Source organism: Gopherus evgoodei, chromosome 1 (assembly GCF_007399415.2).
Source record: "Gopherus evgoodei ecotype Sinaloan lineage chromosome 1, rGopEvg1_v1.p, whole genome shotgun sequence".
NCBI classification, from domain to species: domain Eukaryota; kingdom Metazoa; phylum Chordata; order Testudines; family Testudinidae; genus Gopherus; species Gopherus evgoodei.
Window position 1 is genome coordinate 2,370,155 of NC_044322.1, and position 14,347 is coordinate 2,384,501.

The following is a 14,347-nucleotide window of genomic DNA, read 5'->3' on the forward strand; positions in this document are numbered from 1 at the left end:
ATCAGTTCTTGGCCCTAAGCCGTTAACATCTTTATCAATGAGCTGGAAGAAGGCATAAAATCATCACTGATGAAGTTTGCAGATGATGCAAAAATTGAGGGAGTGGTAAATGAAGAAAACAGGCTGCTGACTCGGAGCAATCTATATCCATTAGTAAACTTGGTGCAAGCGAACAATATGCAAAAAGATATGAGGCTGGTTGTGGATAATCACCTCAACGTGAGCTCCCAATGTGAGGCTGGGGCCAAAAGAGCTAATGTGATGCATCCCAGGATCAGCAGGGGAATCTCAAGTAGGAGCAAAGAGGTTATTTTCCCTCTGTATTTGACGCTGGTGAGACCGCTCCTGGAATCTTGTGCCCACGACTGGGCGATTGACAAACTGAAGAGGGTTCAGAGAAGAGCCATGAGAATGATTAAAGGATATAGAGATTGACTTAAGGAGCTCAATCTATTTATCTTAACAAAGAGAAGGTTAAAGAGTGACTTAATCACAGTGTATAAGTACCTGCCTGGGGAACAAATATTTAATAGGCTCTTCAGTCTAGCAGAGAGCAGTCTAATACGATCCAATGGCTGGAAGCTGAAGCTAGAGGAATTCAAGTTGGAAATAAGGTGTGAATTTTTAAGTGAGTAATTAGCCATTAGAACAATTTTCCAAGGTTCTTGGTGGATTCTCCATCACTGACAATTTTCACATCAAGTTTGGATGTTTTTTTTCCTGAAAACTTGGCTCTTGGAAATCTGTGGTAGGTCTCTGACCTGTGCTATACACGTGGTCCCTTCTGGCCTTGGAATCGAGCAATCTCACTGCTATAACCATTTATCTCCATTGGGAAATCCAGCATTTATTCCCCAGGGTTTTTGAGAAGCCAGCCTTATTAGCAGCTTATCCACCATCTGAACTGTGATGCTAGGTGGTGAGGTTGTGCCAGCCATTGAAGTTAGCTTCGCTGTCTCTCCTTTTAAAGTAGTCAGCCAGCTTGTGAAACTCAAGGGGCGGGGGCTTGTTTCTCCTGTTACATTGGTTGTGTTAAAGACTGCTCAAAAGGTGGTGGTAAGAAACGGCTAAATAAGAGAAATGCCCCCCAAACAGCAGAGGGCAAACCTATCATGCCTGCAGGTATGGGAATGCCTGGAGACATGCCTGGCTCTGAAAGGTGAGATGTAATTGTTTCTGACACAGGGCCTTCTAGCTTTGAAGGATCTCAAGGCACATTGCTGGTACCAGTGAAGTGCCTGCTCGTGGTTAACTATGATACTTATTATATTATGATAGCACCTAGAGGCCACAGCTGGGATCAGGCTCCATTGGACAAGGCACAATATAGGGATATGGAACAGCTGCCATATGAGGTGAGATTAATAAGACTGGCACTTTTCAAGCTGGAAAAGAGAGAACTGGGTCGGGGGGGAGATATCATAGAGGTCTATAAAATCATGACTGGTGTGGAGAAAGTAAATAACGAAGTGTTATTTATTCCTCATAACACAAGAACTAGGGGTCACCAAATGAAATGAATTGGCAGCAAGTTTAAAACAAACAAAAGGAAGTATTTCTTTACACAGCGCACAGTCAACCTGTGGAACTCTTTGCCAGAGGATGTTGTGAAGGCCAAGACTCTAACAGGGTTAAAAAAAGAACTGGATAAATTCATGGAGGGTAGGTCCATCAATGGCTATTAGCCAGCATGGGCAGGGATGGTGTCTCTAGCCTCTGTTTGCCAGAAGCTGGGAATGGGCAACAGGGGATGGATCACTTGATGATTCCCTGTTCTGTTCATTCCCTCTGGGGCACCTGGCAGTGGCCACTGTCAGAGACAGCGTACTGGGCTAGCTGGACTTTTTGTCCTAGTATGGCCATTATGTTCTTAAGCACGTAATAAGAGACAGTCCCTATCTCAAAGAAGACCAGAAAGGGAGGTGTTATCTTTACTTGACGCACAGGCTCGGAGATTGCAACTTGCTCAACGCTGTGCAGAGTCTGTGGTAGAGTTGGAATTAGAACCAAGAACTTGCGAGGCCTTCGCTGCTGTCTTAGCCACCAGCCTTGCTTCCACTTTAACAGCCTATGATGATGCTGTGCAGCAGTGGGGGAGCGTGAGAGCTGACAGTTCAGATATTAATCTTGGTGAGGGTGTTAAGAGTGTTTATTTCCTTGCTAAATAACAAAGCTCTACTGCTATTAGCTCTATTCAGCAGGGGCTGTTTGCAAAATCAGGCAAAGGTGTTTTAGCGCCACCCGCTGTTCTGTGCTGAAGATTTCCTGACTGTTTCTTTTTCATCCATTATAGCACAAAACATAAGAACGACCCTACTGAGTCAGATCAGGGGTCCATCTAGCCCAGTATCCTGCCTCTGCCGTTCCCTCTGAAGCATTTGTCACTGGCAGATCATCGAGTGATCAATCCGCGGCGTCCAGTCCCAGCTTCTGGCAGTTGGAAGTTTAGGGGCACCCAATTTATGGACCTATTCTCCATGAATTTATATCATTCTTTTCTTAACCCAGTTATAGTTTTGGCTTTCACAACATCTCCTGCCAATGAGTTCCACAGGTTGGTTGTGCGTTGTGTGAAGAAGTACTTCATTATGTTTTAAACATGCTGTCTATTAATTTCGTCATGTAACCCTCACATGTGATGTCAGCGGTTCTCAGCCAGGAATACGCATACCCCTGGGGGTAAACAAGGGTCTTCCAGGGGGTACATCAACTCATCTAGATATTTGCCTAGTTTTACAACAGGCTACATAAAAAGCACTAATGAAGTCAGTACAAACGATAATTTCATACAATGACTCGTTTATACTGCTCTATAGACGATACACTGAAATGTAAGTACAGGTTGAACCTCTCTAATCCAGCACTCCCTGATCCAGCAACATCCGTGGTCCAGCAGAGGCACCGACCCCGTAGGTGCTCCGGGGCTGGAGCATGCATGGGGAAAAATTAGTGGGTGCAGAGCGTCCACTGGTGCCAAGCTCCCCTCTCTTTTCACTCGAGTTCACCTGTCTTCATACTTAGACTTGTTCATTCTGACAACTTTCAGCTGCTTCACTGCCTGCGTTATAGTTAACTGGCACTCTTTTATGTGTGTTCTTCACCTGGATTTTACCAGCTTCTTTCCTAGCCTCTTTATTATGGTAGAGTTCCCTCTTTATAAATTCATCCCTAAGGGATGTGTCTGTCCAAACTGTGTGCTCCTCTGCACCTCTTGGCTTTCCTAAATCTCCATCAAGAGGCACTGAAGCTTCCTCCTGTGTTGATGTTACCCATTAGGCGAACTAACCACAGCTCTTTGTACAAACCCCCCACCGGGTGATCAGTGATTCTTGAAGAGAGAGGATGGCATTACAGCCAGACCCCTTCTCCCCCCCCCCCCCGAGCTTGCAGCCGGCTGCCAGCACATGCAAGGATTCTGCATTCATGGCTCAAGCAGCTGAGCTGCTCTCTTGTTCCTGTCTGGGATACAATTTGGCAGATCGGGTTTTCCCCGCAGTGTCCCGAATGAAGCCAGCGTCTGATATGTCACCCTGAGCCCTGCACTTGCGTGCTCCAGTATTCCAAGGGCTCTTCTCCAAGGCACACTTTGGACAGCAGCAGGAACGCAAGGATGGATCTCAATTCCTGCCTGCTCTCTCTGGGCTTCCTGGGGATCTGTGTGTCGCCAGGTGAGAATTCGTAAGCTTGTTTGTTTGTAAACGCTCCTAGAAGAAAACCCTCATCTTAGGCAATCCAGCCTTTGCTGCCCCGTGGCTGGCTCTGTCCTGCTTGCAAGTGTTTAATAGTAGCAGCTGGGAAGCTGGCTCAGCGCAGCTACTCAGTGGCTGGGAGCCTAGTCTGAGGCATCTGCTCCGTAAGTAAATAATTTCCATGCAACTTGCAGCCTGTTTCAGAAATGTATCTTGGTGTGAGTCCCTATCCTAACAGCCAGCTTATGGTCCTCTGAGCAAACCATGCTCTGCACTTCCCCTGAGGAGGCTGCTTTATTCAATGTACCACCTTAGTGTAGTATTTGGTGAATTTTACATTCTTGGCTTTGCCAGGAACTGCAGCCCCTCAATTGGGCTTGAGTCGGGGTTAACTGCCCAGCACCAGCTCCCTTCCCCTGCTGCTGGGCGGGATGAGAACACAGACCATGAGGGAGGTGACGAGGTTTGCAGCCTTTCGCCTCCAGGCAGCCCAGGTCTTGGGAGACCCAGGCTCTGCCACAGACTTCCTGTGTGACCCTGGCGAGCCACTTGGCCTCGCTCTGTGCCTCAGTTTCCCATCTGTAAAAGGGAATCCTAGAACTTCCCTGCCTCCCAGGGGTGTTGGGCTCTCAGACCAATGTGTCGAGAACAGTTCAGAGATGACAGGGCAGGTGGGGCTGAGCCATGATTTCGTTAGGGCATGCATTTAATTAAATCATTTATCTAATGCATTGGTCCCATGCAGAACTGCCAGGCCTGAACGCATTGTGGGCTATGCTGTATTTGCTTGGCTGTTCTGGGCTCTGTATTCTGTTGAAGGGATGCCTTGGACTCTCACCTCTGCAAGTCCAGCTGCAGAGCCCGCCACTGCAATCAGCTAAATTGCAATTCAATCAGCTGTGTGAAAAGCACCTGCCTGTTGGAAAGGCACCTAGTTAGTATCTGGAAATGGGGCATCTTGATCTGTAAGCGAACCTTGCGAGATGTCAATAGTCGCGCCTGCCAGCGAAATGGGATCCTGGTCATTAAACTTTCAAACACAAGCAAGGCCAGAACTCTGCACAGCATCTTCCAAGTGGGAGCTGAAGCCAAGAGGCAGAAGGACTGGGCACTGAATTGTGCCCTGACCTCAGAATTGGGGTGAGACCCTCCCACCTTGCTCTGAGCACTGTCATTCAGCTTCCCTCCCATTGACTTAGCTGGGATCGGGCTCCTTTGCATGCCGTGTCACCCCCACTAAGATCTCTTCTTGGCCAGCAATATGCTGAAAGGGGAGGGGTTGCTCCCTTTGTTAAAATCCCCCCGTGCCACTGTCGGTGGGGTTCGCGCAATGCTTCTGCCAGCGTTCCTCGGCCTTTGCCTGCCAGAGGAGACTCACCCCCTTGTGGGAGGGGCACGGGACACACAGTCTGGAGAGCAAATCTTGTTGCCTTGGGAAAGTGCCAGTTTGCGGATGTCACTAACCGTGTCCCTGGGAGGTGCCGGCTTGTAGCGGATTGCTGGCTGCCGTGCTGTCCTCTCAGTGAGTTTGCCTTTCAGGAGCCTTGACCGAGATCAGGGCCGCATTGTGCTAGGTGCTTCACGTGCACAGACTGAGACACGGCCCCCGCCCGGCAGTGCTTCCAATCAAAGGGGCTGGGGAGAAGGAAGTGTGGCTATTCCCATGGGGTAGGTGAGGAGCGCGGAGATCTAAGGTCTCTCACTCAGTCTGTGGCAGAAGTGGGAACTCAACTCAGATCTCCTGAGCGCTGGGCCAGAGGAGTCACCCCCGCAACCGGCCATCCCCTGCATGTAGTTTTCAGGAACGAAGGACAAATAGCTCCTGTAGGTGGCACTTCACGTAAGATGTTTCTGAAGTGTGTAGAAGTATAGTCGTATCCTTTTAAACAGAGGGTGAGCCTTCTCAGTGTGGTGCTCACCGTGCTCTATAGCTTAGGGACCACCAGAAACCAGGCAGAGCTGTGCTTTGTGGGTAATAAGGCCAGACCAGGGGTGCTAGAACAAGGGGGCCATGACCTCCCATTTTTGAGTGACGGGAGGGAGGGGGCAGAGAGGAACAAGCAGATGCTGGGGTCCTGTGGGGGGGGAGAGCTGATGAGAGGGTGGGTCCTTGGGGAGGAGAGGAGCAAGCAGGGGGTGGGGCCTTGGGGAGAAAGGGTGGGGCCTTGGGAAGGAGATGAGCAAGCAGGGTCGGGGCCTTGGGGAAAAGGAGCCAGGGTTCAGGCACTGCTGGGCCCCCCCTCCCCCAACCTTTAGGGATCTTCTGCCATTCCTGGCCAGACGTGATGGGGAGCATTAGCAAACATGGTTACTGGGGACCCAGCTTTGTGGTTTCTTCATATTTTTTCATAAACCAAAGAAGATCCAACAGTGTCTTTTTTAAATGAGGCTTGTCATAACATTTCTTCCCAGATCTGGACCTTAGCGTCCGAAATATGGGTGTTAGCTGGTGGCAGCGATACCAGGTCCAAGCTGGTACCTAAGCTTGGAGGTTTTCATGCTAAGAATTATACAGTGCCTAGATCACTGTGGTCTCCTCAAAACCTTCCCTGGGGGACCCCAAGACTCAGATTCCTTGAGTCTCACAACAAAGAGGAATAAACTATTTCCCTTCCCCCTCCTCCCCTCCAGGTGTTCCCTCCCTGGGTTCCTGGAGAGATATACAGAAGCAAGCTCCGTGAATCTAAACAAAGGGATTCTACCCTCCCTGTTTCCAGTCCTGGAAACACAAGTACTGAGAGAGCTAATCTCTCTTCCCCCTCCCCCAGAGGGTATGCAAAGTCAGGCTTAGTAAATCTAACACAGAGATTTCCCCCCTGACTTCTTCCTCCCATCAATTCCCTGGTGAGCTGCAGACTCAATTCCCTGGAGTCCCCACTAAAGAAAAACTCCAACAGGTCTTAAAAAGAAAGCTTTATAAAAAGAATGAAAAAAAGGACATAAAAGGATCTCTGTAATAAGGTGACAATGTACAGGGTCAATTGCTTAAAGGAAAAAAATGAATAAACAGCCTTATCCAAAAAGAATACAGTTTAACACATTCCAGCAACTACACACATGTAAATACAAAAGAAAACAATATAAACCTATTGTCTTACTATCCTTGTACTTACAACTTGGAAACAGAAGATTAGAAAGCCTGGAGATTCCTGTGGTCACTCTGAGCCGAGAAAGAGAACAGACCAAGAACAAAGGACTCACACCCAAAACTTCCCTCCACCCAGATTTGAATAAGTCTTGTTTCCTGATTGGTCCTCTGGTCAGGTGTTTGGGTCCCTGTGTTAACCCTTTACAGGTAAAAGAACATTAACCCTTAGCTATCTGTTTATGACAAGGCTGCATCTCTGTTGGGTTGAGAAACTGTTTTTACTCAAGGGGGAAAGCAAAGGAATAACCCGTCCCCACCTCATCTCTGCAGTAAATGTGTCCTTGGGACATGGAATTAATCCCAACGGAAAGGGGATGACACGTGGGAAGCCATGCTGTCGTCTCGGCCGCCCAGCACCATCTGCGTCGCCCTACTTTGCCGCGGTAGGGTCCAGTGCTGTTGACAGGAATAAAGAGCCCATGTCATGCAGCAATGGAGTAGAGCTGCAAATTATTATTGTTAGTCATGTTTATGACGGTTGTGCTCAGGGACCAGCCAAGAATGGGGCCCCACTGTGCTAGGCTCTGTACAGAGTAGGAACCAGGCCCGGCCCCAGAGAACTAAGAATCTAAATAAACCAGACAGATGGAGGGTTGCTGGGGGATAGACCCATAAGCAGAGGGAACAATGTGATGGCAGCAAACAGCATTTAGTGTCCTGACTTTTCTAGGTGGGCTTAGTTGGGGGGCGGGAGGAGCTAAATGGAACGGGAAGCAGCAGGACAGAGGAGAAGTGTTCTTCAGTTGTTGGACTGAAGCGTAATGCGCAGAAGCAATACTTTGCATGGGGGGCATTTGTTCGGTCACTTAATTCTTGCTGGGCCTTGGGATTTAATCTTTGGGGTCTTTTTTTAGCCAATGGGACAAATACAGAGCTTGGGAATGGCGATGAATAATGAGAAGCTCAAAATTAATGCCCAAGCTGAAGGCAGCTTGGAAATATGCATTCATCTGCTCCGTGTGAGAGGCACAGCTAGAACTGCACCAAAAACCATCTGATCAACCCCCGAAATAGCTGCTGATCTGTACGGCCGTGTGGCCGCACTGCCAAGGACTGTGCAGAGACTGGTTTTGTTTTCGAAAATCCACGTAGAAAATGAAGGCTACAGCGCTTTCGGGATTGTTTCTGGGTGGCGCGAGGGTGACACGTTCCTTTGGAAACACTGGATTTAATTGGAAGGTAAAGTTTTGGGTGCGTGTCTGTTTCAAAGTGGCAGCCATACTGCCATTCAGAGTCAGCTGTTGGGCTGCTAGCGATGGGAAAGGGAGGCCTCTGTATCTCTTAACTAGGGGGCTAGTGAGCCTTGCCTGCCTTTGCAGAGGGTGTTGGGATCTACAGGTGAGAAGCTCTGCACAGAAGCTTATCAGAGGGATAGGCAGCCAAGCTCCCAGGACCAGCCGTGGGCCTGCGGCAGCAGAGCTGGCCTTGCCCTGGAATGAAAGTTGGGATTAGGTCTAAGCAGAAAGGTCCAAGAGCCCTACCTGGCCTCAGCCCTGCAAGCTGGTTAGAGCAGCTGGTCAGCACGTGACGCTGGCTGATCTCCCTGACGTGTCCGGTGGGAGGCTCAGGACAGCAGCAAGGTTCTGTGGGCGGTGGCTGCCTGAAAGCCAGGACACGTGCCCGCTCGCATGGAGCGGGTGCTTGTCCCCGCGATCCCCTCTCACTCCCAGCATGCGGGGCTAGGAGGCTGCACTTCTCCCTCGTTACTGGAGCAGCTCTTTGTTGCCTCTGTGCTGTAGGATTCAGAGCCATGGGGAGCTGGGCTTGCTTCTCCTGAGCCTGGCCTGCTTCTGCTCCAGACTGTCTTGCTGGGCCTGAATGCCACGGGCGATTCGTGGCCACTGGCCCTGGCATTCCCAGGTCACTACTGTGAACCTGGTGTGTGTGTGTGTGTGTCTTCTGCTGAAACGGCCTTGCCTGCCCAGGAGAGGGGATCTAGTTCTTCTGTGGGGGGAGCATGATTTCCCTCCCCCACCCCCCAGTCAGAGATCCAAATGGCCGCCTCCCTCAAGGCCCTGGCCCTGGCCCTGGCCCTGGCAGCTCTGAGTCAGCGAAGTGGAGAAAGGGGGTTGTCACATGGGCTTGAATCTGGGTAAACTGCCCTGCTCCACCTCCCTTCCCATGCTGCTGGGTGGGATGAGAACATGGGCAGTGAAGGAGGTGATGGGGTTTGCAGCCTTTTGCCTCCAGGCAGCCCAGGACTTGGGAGACCCTGGCTCTGCCACAGACTTCCTGTGTGACCCTGGATGAGTCACTTGGCCTAGCTCTGTGCCTCAGTTTCCCACCTGTAAAAGGGAAATCCTAGAACTTCCCTGCCTCACAGCAGTGTTGGGGCTCTCAGACTGATGTGTTGAGGACAGGCCAGGTGGGGCTGAGCCATGACTTCATTAGATAAATTATCCCGTTCCCATGCACAATGCATTAGGGCTTGGCGGTTCCTTGGGGTTGGCTGTCCTTGGCTCTGTATTCGAACTGGCAGGCGTGCCCCCAGTCCAGGGCTGTGAATACCTGGGTTCCCAGGCATTTCATAATGCAACTCCTGGACTTTAACCAAGCGAGGCCAGGTGCCTGAGAACAACAGACAGTATGGAAGGGTCACATGATGGAACAACAGAAACTCTTTCCCCTGGGGGTTGCTTCGACCCCCTGCTTCCCAGCTGGTGCCTACCAACTTGCCAGGATTTGTCTGTCTTTTTCATTAAATAAGATCAAACCTAGAGCCAGTCCTGGCACCAGACCTCCCCACAACATGGTACTCCCTCCCAGGCCTGAATCTCTCCCAGACCACCTGCCTTGAAATGTCCTGCCCTCTCCTGGGTCGCTCAGAGGAGTAATTAAGGTGCATTGCTCCTTCAAAGAGACAAAAGCCCAGTGGTTCATTGCTTTGACTGGAGTTAATAATCACTACACTTTCTAGTGACTAAGGGTATGTCTACACTATGAAATTAGGTCGATTTTATAGAAGTTGATTTTTAGAAATTGATTTTGTCAATTGCGTATGTCCACAGTAAGTGCATTAAGTCAGCGGAGTGCGTCCTCACTACCATGCCTAGCATTGACTTATGGAGTGGTGCACTGTGGATAGCTATCCCACAGTTCCCGCAGTCTCCGCCGCCCATTGGAATTCTAGGTTAAGCTCCCAATGCCTGATAGGACAAAAAATATTGTCGCGGGTGGTTTGGGATATATTTAGTCAGTTGCCTCTCCCTCCATGAAAGCAACGGCAGACAATTATTTTGTGCCAGACACCAGGGCGATTAGAAGAGCATAGCTAGGTGTGCTGCGCATCAGAGGCTTTGAAAACCAGTTTAATGACTGGCCAGGCTTCGGTGTGACAATTGTGTGTGTTTCTCCTTGATGCAAACCTGTCCTCTTTGTTCATTTTAATTCCCTGTAAGCCAACCACCCTCCCCCCTTTGAAATAAAGTAACCATTGTTTTGAAACCATGTATTTCTTTCTTTCTTAATTAAAAAAAAATGAGATAACGGACAAGGTAGGCTGGGTGGGGTGGTGGAGGAGGGAAGGACAAGGCCCACGTTGATTTTTACTATGGCTACAATAAGCAAACTGTTTTAATTACAGCCTTCTGTTGCTTGGGCCATCCTCTGGAGTGGAGTGGCTGGAGCCTCCTCCCACCACGTTCTTGGGCATCTGGGTGAGGTGGCTATGGAATATGGGGAGGAGGGGAGGCGGTTATACAGTGGATGCAGTGGGGGCTGCGCTCTTTTTGGCTTTCCTGAAGCTCCAACAGATGTTTCATCATCATCATCATGTCCATTTGCTCCTCCAACAGACACTTCATAATGTCCTTTCCTGGCCTCTGCCACTGAAGGCCTCCTTGCATCAAGCTGTGCCCTATCAATGCGGGAGGACTGCATAAGCTCGGAAAACGCGTCATCGCGAGGTTTTTTTTTTTTTTTTTTTTGCCTTCTAATCTGTGATAACCTCAGGGACAGAGATGATGGGGGGAGCATAGAAACGTTCTACGCGCTACGATTCTGGGGGGACTGCATGGTCACCAGTGCTGTTGAGTTTGCCATGCTGACCAAACAGGAAATGAAATTCAAAAGTTCCTGAGGCTTTTCCTGTGTACCTGGCTAGTGCATCGGAATTCAAAGTGCTGTCCAGAGCGGTCACAATGGAGCACTCTGGGATAGCTTCTGGAGGACAATACCATCGATTTGCGTCCGCACTACTCCAAACTCAACCCAGCAAAGTCGATTTTAGCACTACTCCCCGCGCCGGGGAGGAGTACAGAAGTCGATTTTAAGAGCCCTTTAGATCCATGGAATGGGGTTGGTTGTGTGGTCGCATTCATTTTTAAATTGACCTAACCCGGCTAAATTTGACCTAACCCCGTAGTGTAGACCAGGCCTAAGACTTGACAAAACTACAGTCTGGCTTTGAGGTAAGAAGCTACCACACCTTTCAGTGAGGTGGCTGGCCACTCCTTGGTCAGGAACGTCAACAAAGTCCAAAGTGCTCGGTTCCTTTGTCGTCTTAGCTGAAAGATCCCTTGGGGTTCTGTGCTCCCCTTGTGTAGTCCTGTGAACTTCTGAAGTGTTCCCATTCCAAAGTTCCTTGCCCCTACCATGAGGAACAGTGCCGGGATGTCTGATGGAGAAGATTCCAGGGCAGTTTCTTCCCTGCTGGTGCTTTCTACAATGCAAGCTCGTCTGTCCCTGCAGCCTCTGTTACGCCAACGAGTGGCTTGACTTGTGATTGTGATTGCACCTGGAGGGAGCCATCGGCTTTTCCTTTGTCTGGAAAAACCTGTTTCCCCGCTCCTTGGACTATACATCATAGTCCCATATTTCCTTCACATTTGTACAGCCCTCTGGGTGTTGACCGTATGTTGACCACTCCAGAATAGTAATGACCAGTGCGGTGTTGGTTTTCCAATGATGCCTTACACGACGCCTGTTGTATACTGATGGCTATAAGCGAGTTGGGGGGCACTGAACTGGTCAGGCCAGCTGAAACTCACTACCGGTTACCCGCGAGCCCCTTGCCTCAGTCCCAGCAATGCTCTTAGGCTCACAGTGACCATTGCCCTGCCCCACAGATATACCCTCGTTGGCAGCAGCTCTGCGTGGTCTCAGCTGTGCAGTTAGTTCAGGGGTTTGCATGCACAGTTTATCAATGCTGGGTTCTATGCAGCCCCGCTGCCTTTTGCTTCCCAGTTCCCCTCCAGCTTTGCTGTGTGTCTTTTTTATCTATTTATTTAGGGTGCTCGGGAGCTCAGGGAAAATTCGCTTACAAGCTGCTCCACGACTTGTTTGCCAACTACTCCAACGCTCTGCGACCAGTGGAGGACACAGACCGGGCGCTGAACGTCACCCTGCAGATCACCCTGTCTCAGATCATCGACATGGTATGTCTGTGAAATACAGGCCATTCCTTACCTGTGCAGGCCACGCGAGACATGTCACCTGCTGGGAGATCGAGGTCTCGCTCTGAGGGTTGCAGGACAAACAATCCAGAGGGGGGCTGAGGAGGTTACTCCGAATGTCACCTCCAAGTGCACCCTTTGCATCCCTGTGTTGGAGCAGAACCAGGGGCTAAATCCTGGGCCAAAGACACTCACCACTAGCCAGTGACAGTGTCCTAAACCCAAAGTGAGGGCTAACGGGAATTAATAACATGGCTGCAGTGGGATCTGGTCCCATCCAGCCCAAAGAGGAACTGATCTGTGATCTCCTGATGTGGTAGGTTTTCTAAGATAGTTTGACTCCGAGCCCCAATAATAGAATATCAGGGTTGGAAGAGACCTCAGGAGGTCATGTAGTCCAACCTCCTGCTCAAAGCAGGACCAATCCCCAACTAAATCATTCCAGCCAGGGCTTTGTCAAGCTGGGCCTTAAAAGCCTCTAAGGAAGGAGATTCCACCACCTCCCTAGGTAACCCATTCTAGTGCTTCACCACCCTCTTAGTGAAAAAGTGTTTCCTAATATCCAACCTAAACCACCTCCACTGCAACTTGAGACCATTAATCCTTGTTCTGTCATTTGGTACCACTGAGACCAGTCTAGATCAGGGATGGGCAAACTATGGCCCACGGGCCACATCCAGCCCGCGGGCCCATCCTGCCTGGCCCCTGAGCTTCTGGCCTGGGAGGCTCACCCCCGGCCCCTCCCCCGCTGTTCCCCCCTCATCTGCAGCCTCAGCTCATTTGCTTCGCCACCGCTGCAATGCTCTGGGCGGCAGGGCTGTGAGCTCCTGGGGCAGCGCAGCTGCAGAGCCCGGCCTGACCCGGTCTCTGAGCTGCATGGTAACGGCAGCAGCAGCGTGGCCCAACTCTAGCTGGGCGGCGCGGCTATAACGCTGCCAGCCACCGGCGCTCCAGGCAGCGTGGTGAGGCGGTTGGATAGAGGGCAGTGGAGTTCGGGGTGGTGGTCAGGGGGTGGGGTGTGGATGGTGGTCGGGAGTGAAGCAGGGGGTTGAATGGGGGCAGGGGTCCTGGGAGGGCAGTTAGGAAGGAGGGGGGGTTGGATGGGGCAGCAGGGGGCAGTCAGGAGACAGAGATGGGGCGGCGAGGGTCCGGGGGCAGTCAGGGGACAGGAGTGTGTGGATGGGGCAGGGGTCCCAGAGGGGCTGTCAGGGAACAGAGGTGGTTGGATGGGGCAGGAGTCCTGGGGGGGCACTACCTCCTCCCCTAATCGGCCTTCCAAACAATTTATAATCCCCGATCCGGTCCTCAGACCAAAGTTTGCCCGCCCCTGTTCTAGATCCATCCTCTTTGGAACCCCCTTTCAGGTAGTTGAAAGCAGCTATCAAATCCCCCCTCACTCTTCTCTTCTGCAGACTAAACAAGCCCAGTTCCCTCAGCCTCTCCTCATCAGTCATGTGCTCCAGCCCCCTAAGCATTTTTGTTGTCCTCTGCTGGACTCTTTCCAATTTTTCTACATCCTTCTTGTAGTGTGGGGCCCAAAACTGGACACAGTACTCCAGATGAGGCCTCACCGATGTCAAACAGAGGGGAATGATCACGCCCCTCGATCTGCTGGCAATGCCCCTACTTATACAGCCCCGAATGCCATTAGCCTTCTTGGCATAATGGCACGCTGTCGACTCATATCCAGCTTCTCGTCCACTGTAACCCCTAGGTCTCTTTCTGCAGAACTGCTGCCTAGCCATTCAGTCCCTAGTCTATAGCAGTGCTTGGGATTCATCCATCCTAAGTGCAGGACTCTACACTTGTCCTGGGTGAACCTCATCAGATTTCTTTTGCCACAATCCTCTAATTTGTCCAGTCCTGCACAGTCCCATGGATTTCCCTGGCATTCTTCTCAAGCTGAAAGCGAAGCATGCATCACCATTGGCAAGGTCCCTTGTGAGGGTGGCTTCATGGTGGTAAAGTGAATGACAAATGCACTGCCAGTTAGTATAAAACCAGTTTCTTTTTTCCCCCTCCCCAGAGGTGGCTGCATTTCACATGCAACTCTCCTTGTTCCAGGACGAGAGGAACCAGATCCTAACTGCCTACCTGTGGATCCGGCAGGTGTGGTT